Here is a 12,660-nt window from a genome sequence, read left to right on the forward strand (position 1 = left end):
TTCAATTGGTTTGATTTTTTATATCTGATCATGAAATCCTTAGTTCTCTATAGATACTAAATAATCTAATTGGCTGCTTTCCAAATATTCATCCCAGAGTTATTCAAATATTTGCCCAACATTCCAACAATGAATGTAATATTCGGAGTGTGCAAACCTAAGCAAACATGAAACCCCCAATTGCTAAAGCAAAGAAAATTTTCTATATTTTATTTTATTTATCCTTAGAGCATTGATTGAGACTAAACTTGTCTCCCTTAGTAATATGAGTATCACATGGTTTACATATTTACATCCTAAATCTTTTAAGAACTTTATCGATATAACTTTTTTGTGATAATCCGAAAATACCCCGAGAACCATCCTAGTGTATCTGTATCCTTAATACAAAAGAGACATTACCAAGATTATTTATCTCAGAATTCCATGACAAAAATATCTTGATTTTCATGTAATAAACCTATGTAATTGCAGGTAAGCAGTATGTTACATGTAATACCAGAATATATGCTTACTTCCACTGAACTTGTGAGATACACAATCATCAATTGAATTCATCACAAAACCAAACGAGATAATTATTTGATGAAATTTGTGATAACATTAATGGGAAACTTGCTTAAGCTCATAGATATATTTCTTTAATTTGTAAACCAACTGAAGTAGCTTAAGATCAAAATATGTCACAAATGTCATAATAACCCTAAAAGAGTCTTTCATAAAAATAGGAGAGAAAGTCTCTTTAATGTAAATGCCTTCCTTTTAAATAAAGCAATTTGAAGCAAGACGAACATTATATCTCTCTATATCACCCTTCGAATCCCTCTTGGTTTTAAATATCTATTTACAACCAATAGGATTCACATCTTCAGGCAATATGATGAGTTCCCAAATGTCATTGTCTTTCATTGACTTTATCTCGTTATTCATGGCATCAATCCACTCTTGAGAATTATTCCTTTGCATAGGTTGATGAAAGTTAGTTGATCAGATCTTCTTCCATCAATTCAATGACATACTTATTTTTTTTTTAGAAAGACTATAAAGTCATCCTAAATTACCTTTCTCTTTCCTTTAGTGGATTTCCTTAATGACATTTGTGTCTTGATGTTGTTGAGTTTGGTTTTCTGGAACAATCTCTTGGTTGGGTATAGGGGATTTTTTAATAATGTCTTCATCCGAAATTGCTTTTTGAACAAGATGTGAAGTAAGAATTTGTCTATAGTCCTAATCGTTATCAATTATAATAGAAGAAACATATATTATCTCTCTCCACAAACTTTGCATCTTCAAAGGCATTGGACATTTCCCATTTCAAAAATTAAACTGATCGTGGGATCTTAAATTTGTGATCCCTTAATACTTGATTTACTTGGAATTTTATTGAGAGTTTAAACTACAATCTTTAGTGCTTTTTTCTAGAGAGATTCTAGCAAGGTGAAATGGCTAATCATACTTCTTATCATGTTCTTAAATATTATGTTTCGTATCTCAATAATACCATTCATGCTAGGAGATTCTGGCATGGTTAGGGACGGCAATTCGAATTGTCAAAACCGAACATTGTGGTTAATCGAACCGAACAGGGAGAAAAAAATTGAACTGATGGTGCAATGTGGTGGATCTAATATTTAATTTTAATGCCCTGGTTCAGGGTGGGCGGATATGGTATTTACACAGTCCCCTCGCCCAAACATATTACCTGTTAAAAAATTTTAATTGGACAATTGGGCTTTTCTTTATTCTTTTTATAATAATCTGTCTAGCCAAAACTTCTGGCCCATTACCGACTCGTTAAGTCCAGTAACCTAACCAAGTAACCCCACACAAACATATATGGAAATTGGAAAATTGGAATCAACAATAGTCGTTTGCCGTTCCCAATCTTTTCTCCGTCACACCATGTCTTTAGCCGCTCGCCATCGCCATCCCCAAGTCATTCTTCTCCATCATAGTTTCTATAGCTGCTAGCCATTCGTTTGCCATCGCCATTTCCTATTTTATGAGGAATGCATGAGTTATTGAGTTTGTTGAATTGTTTATTTTTCTTGTGATTAGATGTCTTCATTGTTTATTTTTCTTGTAATTAGGTTGGAGGTTTTGAGTTACTGAGTATGAATTAAGTTTGATACATAATGATCGAGGGACAAGGATATTGTTTAGTATTGTTATGTTGATAATATTGTTTGTTAAATTTTATTTTGCATTTAGGAATCGGGATATTGTTTGCATTTTCATTTGGGATGTTGTTTGCTAAATTGACTTAGCATTATGTTTTTGTTTTCATTGACTTCTTTTTCCATAATTTTTCTTCCAATTTAACGGTTGGATCTATAAAAAATAATTTATTTTCGCGGTTATTAACCACCCGAACCGAGATACAAATCGAGTTGAACCAAACCAACTTATGTGGATATGGTGCAGTTATGGTATGACCAACAATCGGTGGTTTGACGATAGTTTTGCCCAAATCGAACCGTTGCCAACCCTAGGCATGGTGTACTATGAGACGATTCCACATTCTTCGAGAAATTTAAGCAAAAGACTTTGGATATTGTTGCCTTGATCCATCATATCTGTCGTAGTATTCGCTACCATAGCCAGATCGGACGTGTTTTACTCTTTTGTTAAGTTGTATTTGGGATTTCTTATAGATGAGATATAGGTAGCTATAGTGAAAAAATTCATCAATGAACATAATAAATTACTATTGACCATTCCAAGAAGCCAAAAGAAATGGCTTACAGATATCCGTATAAATTAGTTTTAAGACATTTGAAGTCTTATTGTCACCCAATCTCCATATGTTTGTTCGTTTTCCCTTAATGTGATTAATATAAACACTTATATCTGAAATATTAAGAAGATCAAAAATTCCTTCTGATACAAGATTTTTTGTTCTCTTTTGAGAGATGCGACCTAATCGCTTGTGCCATAACGAAACAAAATTTTCATTGGTTAATTTATGTTTAATACCACGTAAATTCACGTCTAATGTTTCTTTATAAGGGGCAACCGTATTAAGTAAATATAGGTTTTCATAACCAGATAAAGAATTTGGTACCCACAATATTTGAATTAAGAAAAAAAATCAAACAGACTACTTCCAATTGAAAAAGAGTTGTCAAATTTATCCAATGTAGAAATAGAAACCAAATTCCATCTAAAAGATGATATCGCAAATGTCTTTTCAAATTCAAATACTAGCTATTCTTTAATGATAACCTAAAAGGTCCATATAGACTCAACTTTAATTAATTTTCCATACTGTATATAGATGAGTCTTTCGGCATCAATTGGCTTTTAACAATTCAAGTAACCTCATACAGATACACTTATATAAATAGTGACACAAGAATTTATCCACCAAATGTATCTCAGTATTCAAACTAAATTAACCACCGAACAAACCAAAGTGAGAAGTGTACTTTCTTTATATTTAGTACAATCTCTTTATGTGTTCTCATTTTCACAAAAGTAACAGCCAGATTATTTATCCCTTTTCAAGCTTTTGCTGCTTCTTTTGACTTGAACCAAATGCAACTTCCTTATCCTTGTCCTTGGACGTACCTGACAAGTGAGTACTTCATGTTTTCTTTTGCTTTATACTTTTTTCTTCTTAGATACAATATGAAATGAGCTCATCAAGAGTCCATTTCATCTTTTGACAAATGTAACTAACCTTAAATTAATCGAATTGTACAGAAGGAGAAATCAAAATGAAATGCACGAGCAATTCATCAAACAGCTCAAAATGCAATGCCTTTATTTGAAGCCAGATGCGACATATCCATGATGTTCCCTTATGTTTTCTTTGGCTTTACAATTTAATAAAACTAAGTTTGCTAGAAGCATACTAGTTTGGACCTTATAGTTTTTCGCAAAGCATTTTGAAATATCTTTAAAAAATTCAAGGGCAGTTTACCTTATTGGACACAACGCCCTTGAATATCACTGGAATTTCATGCTTCACGATTTTCAGACTTATGCAGTTTGATCGATCCCACTTATCTAAGTCCCTTTTTTTTTTATTAATGGAACTCTTATCCATAATAATAGTGGATTGTTCAGTCCTTAACGCAAGGTCTAGATCCATACCATCAGGAATGATGCAAATGTTCTCTTTCCAGCCCATAAACTTTGGTTCAAACACAAAAATTGAATTGATGCTGGCAGATATTGGAGAAATTGATGGATTAATAGAATAGAGTCATGTTAATCATAGGTTGGTGTATCTTAGAAAAGAACATTTAATATATTAATGTTGTTGGTTGTCAAAAATACATGAAATTAACTAGATTATTAATTTATAATTGAAATAGATGGAAATAGGGGGAATCATGAATCCAATACAAGCATTCATATTTGATAAATTAAAATTTACTTGCTTTATTAGTATAGATTAAAAGTAGTATAAACAACCATAAAATCATACTTTTGCTGTCAGTACTCACTTGAATTTAATACTAATTGTTGAATTATATTTTAAACCTTCTAGTGGGAATGATAAACTTGAAACTCACTATTTCTATTATTTGTACAATAATCTTTTACATTTGCGAAATTTTTTCGAACACCCGAGGAACTGAATTTTTGGGAGTGGATTTGATGATGAAGATAATGATACTATTATAAAGTTTGCTATCCTCTATTGACACCCTGGTACTTTAAAAAGATTCTAGAGTGAGCGCTCAAAAATGAGTTTACTTTTGATGTAGGTTCGCTCGATGGCGATATGAACAAAATATAAAAGATATGATTTTCTAGATATAGTGGATGCCTATAAAGACACCAAGGCCTCATGTTGAGTATTAATTTATGCATTCGACTCATTTTAAGAGCATATATGCCTATCTTATCCTTTATGCGTTTCTTTTGCGTGCTCAAAATTTGAATTCAAGACCTCTACATTATAAGAAATTTAATTTGAATCTTGGTACTACATACTATCCCCTTTAAGAGGTCTGTCCCTCACGAATTTCTTTCATGTCCATTAAGATTCGTACTCAAGATCTCCGTCTAGACATTTAATTTGAATTCTGATGCCAATTATAGTATGTATAAGTTGAGCACTCGTCACATGTCTCTTTGTCAACTAATAAATCAATCTACACGAACCTTGCGGATGGTAGTCAAATGAATGTTGGGGTCAATGTTGGAGATAACAAATAAATGCAACTATTTAATTGTTTCTGATGTCTTCAAGAATGATCGTTTCATCTAGTGGATTACTCTATCGACGCCTAAAGATTGTTCATATAGGGTCTTGACTACATGTTCCCAACCGTCTATATGTGGTAATTTGTTACCATCATCTATCTAATAATAATGGCAATGACATCAGGTCTAAAGGGACCGGAAACTCTCTTCACATAAGTATGGCAATAATGAGAATAGTCGAATAATTTGAAAAGTTGTGTTAAAGTTGATATAAAATTCCTTCACCATTTGTATGTAATATCTGGGACTAACTTTGTATATAGACTCTCCCAGTTGATCATTTGTGTAGCATTGGGAAAGATAGAGTTGGGAAAATCCATAAGAATAACCTCCAACGATAACGTCCATTTGTCAAAAAGTTTGAACCAAACCTCCTCCACCTCTGCTGGAACAAAAAAAAACTTCTAAGTTGAGGATGAAATATCTTGGCAGTACCTATTTTTTGATTTTTTTTGTAGAGGAAATGATTCCCTACCCTTTGTCTTTTTACGCATTGCTCACATTCTTACATAGAAACCAATCTAACATGCCCAAAACTCGATGTGTGATGCATGCATTGCATTTTTAACCTTCAACTTTATTCTAATTTACATCGAATATGTTGTGTTGAAATCCTATGTAGCCTAATTCGTGATTCTTTTACCTCAAAGCTTAAAAAGCAACCTAAGCTAAAAATGTAAACTTAAACTAAAATTTTAAAAAGTAACTCAAAAAGCATATAAGGGATAGAAAATGCAAGTTATCTCTATTAAGAGCTAGGTTTATAGTCTTCATCTTCACTTTAAAAACAATTACTTAGCTTGAGTCAGGCTTTGGATTCCCTGAATTACTCGCTATTATTGAGTTTGCAACACTTCTTCCATCATCACGCTTTGTGAACATTGCATATTTCTACATGTGTTATTTTGAGGTATTTATATAGATAGTATTTCAAGAGTGGAGCCATCATCTGGCAAGTTATGGTGGACAGTCGGTCGTGTTGTCTCTATCGAAAATTTTCATATATTGGACAATTGCTTGATGGTCGCACACGATCGCCTAGATCTATTTTAACTTACTCAAATTCTTGGATCCTCCGCTACTTGTGATCGCTCACTTAGTTATTTAGAAATATAAATATATTTCGTGGTCTTTCATTTGAGAAGAACATTTTGCAGTGGGTATAACGGAGTTAGTGTTAGGTTTAATGCCTCAAAATTGGGTTGAAATCTTGGAAGATCACGTTTGGTTTGAATTTGGAAAGAAATCAAATTATATCCAAGATTTTTTCCTTTTACACGGTTTAACCTAATTCTAGTATATTTTGTTACCTTTTAGGATTCCATTAGGTTTATGGATGCGGCCTATAAATTAGAGACTCATTTGTCAGTTTTAGATGAAGCATTATTGCTGTCCTGTATTATTCTCTCCATATTGTAGGTTTAATAAAATTCATCGTTTTTCTACTTAGTTTATCTTTTTCTACTTTACTTTAATCTTGTTTTCATGGTGCGATCTTGAATATTTCATTATTGCCATTAACTCAATCTTGCATCGCCTTTGGGATCAACAAGTGGTATCAGAGCCATGTTGTAGGTTCTTCATGATTTGGTTGAGATTTTTCAATGATGAATTCGTTGAAATATAAAATTTCACTGCTGGATCGCAATACAAGATTTTCAATGTGGCAAGTAAAGGTGAGGACTGTGTTGACGCAGATAGATCTTGATGATGCTTTGCTGGGTTTTGAGAGGATGCCAGCAAATTTGTCTATGGAGAAGAAACAACGGAAGGATCGAAAGGCTCTAGCGCAGATTCATTTTCTCTTATCCAACAATATTCTACAGGATATCTTGAAGGAGAAGAAGACGTCTGCTTTGTGGCTCAAGTTAGAGCAGTTGTGCATGACAAAAAGTCTAACGAGCAAACTGACTCTAAAGCAAAAGTTGTATTCCCATCGCATGGCGGAAAGAGGGTCACTGCAAGACCATCTCGCTGTGTTCAAGGAGATTGTTGTAGATTTGAGGGCATTGGGGGTAAAATATGATGAAGAGAATCTGGCATTCATCTTGTTGTGTTCGTTACCCAGTTCTTTTTCGTCGTTTCGTGATACTATATTGTATAGTCATTACAGGCTGACCATTGAGGAGGTATATGACGCCTTGTTCTCAAAGGAGAAGATGAAGCTGTTGGTTGGAGATCCTACATCTAGGGATGGGAATGTTCTGGTTACTTATGGTGATCGACGAAGGAATATATCGAAGGTGAGGTATAGCAATGTGTATTGTTATTACTGCAAAAAGAAAGGACACATTAAAAATGATTGTGACAACTTGCAAGGTAAAGGTGATTTACATGTAAATCATGCGGGGCAATCAGGTAACGAGACTAATGTTGTTGAGAATTTTTCGGATGATGGAGATGTAATATTGGCTGTATTTGATGGAAAATCCAAACCTGGGGAGTGGATTCTGGATTATGCATGTTCGTATCATATGTGTCCCAATAAGGCTTTGTTTCAGATATATGAGATGGTAAAGCAAGATGGAGTTGTCATGGAAAATAGCTAATCTTGTCGGACTGTAGAAATCGATCGGGTTAGATTGAAGCTACAAGATGGGACAGTGAGGACACTTGATCAAGTTCGCCATGTTCCAAACTTGACAAAGAATCTTATATCGTTGAGTACCTTGGATGCAAAAGGGTATAAATTCTCTGGTGGAGGTGGAGTCTTGAAGGTTCGAAGGAGTGTCCAGGTTGTACTGAAGGGACGAAAGAAGTCTCCATTGTACATCTTGTAGGGAAACGTAGAACCAGTTAAAAGACATTTGGACAAGTTCAATACCGTGGTCGAAGTTCAGTTTCGTACAATACCTCTTGTGGCGAGCTCTGAGTTGGTTAAGAACACTGCTAGGGAGAGCGTTGGTGATTTCGCTTTGTCACAAATTTCAGCGGATACATTGTGTTCAGTTGCTAGGGTTGGACTTATGGAGCATAGGTACGATGGTGTCAATAATGTCTGAAATGCTTTAGGGGAAGTTGAAGGTGACAGTTCTAGCAAGGGACCTTCTGATCCAGCATGTGGTAAGGTTTCTACTACAGGGTGTGCTTTGACCCTGTTTAATCAATAGTAATTCCGTGGTGGAATTTTAGGTACCCGAGATTTGGGGTCGGATGTCGCTTGTGAACGTCGTGTAGAGGACGATGGTTTGGTGATGGAGATTTTGGTTACTGTGTTGAGGAGATTGGTAAGTTCATTTCGAAGCAGACGGATTTGAAATTTTGGAGTTTTATTCGTTGCACCGGAATTTTGAGTCAAGGTGGAGATTGTTAGGTTTAATGCCTCAAAATTGGGTTGAAATCTTGGAAGATCACGTTTGGTTTGAATTTGGAAAGAAATCATATTACATCTAAGATTTTTTCCTTTTACGCAGTTTAACCTAATTCTAGTATATTTTCTTACCTTTTATGACTCCATTAGGTTTATGGACGTGGCCTATAAATTAGAGGCTCCTTTGTCAGTTTTAGATGAAGCATTATTGCTGTCCAGTATTATTCTCTTCATATTGTCGGTTTAATAAAATTCATCGTTCTTCTACTTAGTTTCTCTTTTTCTACTTTACTTTAGTCTTGTTTTTGTGGTGTGATCTTGAATATTTCATTATTGTCATTAAATCTCAATCTTGCATCGCCTTTGGGATCAACAGTTAGGTGACCTTTGTCTCATATGAAAAGATCATGTGAGGCCCAACTTGCGGCTACATTTGGTGTCGGAAAACATTTGACCTACTAATGTGTATCACGAGGAGATAAGAATCTCTATTATAAATCAAGCTTATGAAGGGCCTTGTGTTAGTCAAGCATGGACATGGCTCATCCATTTGGGGTTCACCTCGTTCAAGGTGAGTTCATGTTGTAAAGGGCACCACTTCGAGTAGAATTTAGGATGGTTCTGGATAGGTAAGAGGTTGGTTTGTTGCCTTCATTGTAAGAGTACCCTGGCTTTCTTGAGTTTCTAGTCTCAATGAGTTTACTATGCATTAGCCCATTTTCTCAACTCGACAAGGTGAGGTGAGATACACTTTGCCCTTGTTTGGCAGGCATTTTAGTCCTAAAGATAATTCATTTTGGGTACGACTATCTATATTCACGATTTTTATATATTTATCCCAATCTATATTCATCCCTTCTAAAATATTAAAAAGTTACTATTGTCATCCATATCACATTCCAATATTGTTCCTATTGAATTCATTCATTTAAACACTGTATATCCATACAAATTTTGTATATTCATCCCAATTCAAATGCATACCTAATATAATTTCAAAATTTTAAAAAATCACTATACTCATCCCCATTACATATAACATCAACCTTCTTACAATTCAATAATTAATTTTATAGACAAAATATTATATTTAAAATAAAATTAAAAGTCCTGTAGGTATGTTATTTGCCACATGAATTGGTTCGTTATATTTCACTGAAAAATATTCGTTTTTTGTATTCAATAAAAATCAACTTTTTGAGGTTATGCATAATTTTGAAATAAAAAAAGTTATAAAAATAAAACTCACTTTGTTATCAACTGAAATATAACAGGGTAAAACCAGATATATAAGTACAACTTTGAAAATCTAGTATTTAATGTCCCAATGGAAACTTAAGGTAATGTAAAGATTCTTCCACCTTGTTTAAGTTGCAATGGACTTATTATTGTATACTTACATAAAATATAATCCTAGAATGAGAAGATCTGCAAAAATATAGAAGGGTTCAATTGTTATTTCCATTAACAGATACTTAGAATTTATGCTCACACACCCTTAAAAAGCAACTTCTTGGTTGAACATAATGCCTAGTGTTAATTTAAGAATCTAAAGTGGATTATCTTTTCACAGAAATAAGATTTTTATTATTTGTTGTGATTGTTGAAGTACCATATTCTCCAATGAGTTATGGAGTAAATTTAGAATCAAATCACAACTTTCATCTTTTGCTCTAAAATAAAATTCCTTTAATGATATCTCTTCAATTGTTGTTTTGATTTTAGTTGAAAATAATATTTGATGATTATTAGGGTTATATAATTTTAGTAGAGGAGGATATTTTATAATTATCAGAATTTTAGTTAAGCACAAATTCTTAAAGGATATAAAAAAGTTCAAATAAATAATTAATTAATTAATTAATTAATTAATGAAATTAAGTATGAGTGGATATATTTTTATTTAGTTTTATATACATTTGTTTAGGTAAATTTATATAAGATTAAATATATAATATAATTATCTTTTAAAAGTGAATGTATATATAAAAACCGTGGATGTGAAAATAACGTCACTCTTCATTTTTTGACCATTTTTCTTGTTACTAGCTAGGACCCAGTGGTACAGTATATTCTGATTGCGCAGGAAGCATAAAGATGGAATTGTCATTACTACACTTAGTATGAATTTTACGTGAAGGGGCAATTATGTAATTTTGTTAGGATTGGCCAATAAATGCAACTATCTCCTTACATAATTCTTCTAAAAATCAATTGAAAATGGCTATCGAACACGGGCTTAATTTCGAATTCTCTACGACGTTATCTTATTTCCACTGAATTTTTTGAACTCTCTGAAAGATTATACAAATATGAGGTCAATTATCTCATATTTACGATTCTTTAAACTTTTTGTACTAATTATTTGTAAATCCTATTAGTGGAGTTTGGTAGCTATTCCCCGATTAGGACATAATCAATTTTTCAACGTCAACATGCATCATTCAATTATTAACTAACTTTTGCTGACGAGATAATTCGAGTAAATATTTTCTTATTAATAGTTTAATCTTCTGAATAATGTAGTTTTGCATAGTATTAGAGTGACTAGAAATTTTAAAAGTTTTTCCAATATTCATTAATGAAATTATATAATGACGTAAAAATAAATTTAACGTGCTTGTAAAGAGAAGTGTTGATGATACAATTTAAATAAAATTTTCTTTAGGCTTACAAAACAAGGTTATTCAATATCTTCCAAAAATAGTATACAAAATATTGACCAATATCGTATATCAAATTATGAAACCTATTTTTAACCTATTGGTCCTTGTATCATAGGCGATCTAACTTGATCTCGAGTGACTTTTCCTTTGAAAAATAGAAAATAAAACGAAATAATAATACATGGGTTTCCAACCTTTTGATAAATGGCACTCCGATCCCTAGCAAAATATTCTTGAGAATGACTATTTTTCTCGAAGGATCAGAAAAAATGGGCCCAAATCTCCTGTGGGAATGATTTGGAAGATCCAAAACCAAAAATAGTGGTATTTGCTAGCAACAACATAATGAAGACAGTTAATCAATATAGACTGATCTGAAATTTGATTCAAATCCAACCTAAACTTTTCATTTTAATAATACTTAAGTAAACATATGCGAAATGTCCAAAAAATATTTCGGTGCATTTAATTTTTTAACGTTTAAAGTGAACAGAAAATACTACAAAAATACAAAATTTAGATAATTATTAAATGTTAAAAAATTGAGTAGACACATTTACGACGAGAATAAATTCTCCACTTGCCATTCTTCCGAAAATATCATTGGCGCCCGGCCCCACTTAGGCTCATAAGTGTACCAACTTTTCAACACAAACAAGGTTAAACATCATCGGGGTTCACCTAATTATTTTTAAAAAGTTTTCAATAAAGTAATTGAGCTTTGATTTTATTGTAAATCCAATCATTATGTTAAATGCAGTTGATGCATATAATAAAATTTGCTATATAGACTTTAAAATGAAACAGAATGTCACGTAGGATGAAGTTCGTATGTATAAATTTGCGAATGATGTAATGGAAGGATTTTTGGGTTGAGGAAATCGTGTTCGTAAAATCACACAACTTTGTCAATGTGAGATTTTAGTATCGTAACATTTGTCTGATAAGTGTCATATCATTATATTTTAACTTTTAGTACTCAAGCAAATCCCATCAACTACTCTCAGGTTAATCGTGTTTCTAATTTACTAATCAGTAATTTGCATCTTACATGTCATTTCTTCTGATTTTAATGTTAACTCAAGCAAATCCCATCAACTACATTCAACCAAATTGTGTTCCTAAAAGCACACACCTTCGTTAATGTGAAGATTTTACTAATGTGTCATTTGCATGTACACGTCATTTTATTTGATTTTAACGTTCACTCAAGCAAATCTCGTCAACTACACTCAAAACAAATCGTGTTACTAAAAGCACACAACTTTGTTAATGTGAAGATTTTTTAACGTGTCACTTTCATGGTATATTTCATTTCATCTGATTTTAACATTCAATCAAACAAATCTCATCCAACTACACTAACATTGTTATATGACTCAATTTAAAAAAAAAAAAAAAGAAATGTACAGTGACTTAATTAGGATTTTTTAAAGTTAGGTGACTTCCAATATAATTTACCCA

This window comes from Olea europaea, chromosome 13 (genome assembly GCF_002742605.1).
Source record: "Olea europaea var. sylvestris chromosome 13, O_europaea_v1, whole genome shotgun sequence".
Taxonomy (NCBI): domain Eukaryota; kingdom Viridiplantae; phylum Streptophyta; class Magnoliopsida; order Lamiales; family Oleaceae; genus Olea; species Olea europaea.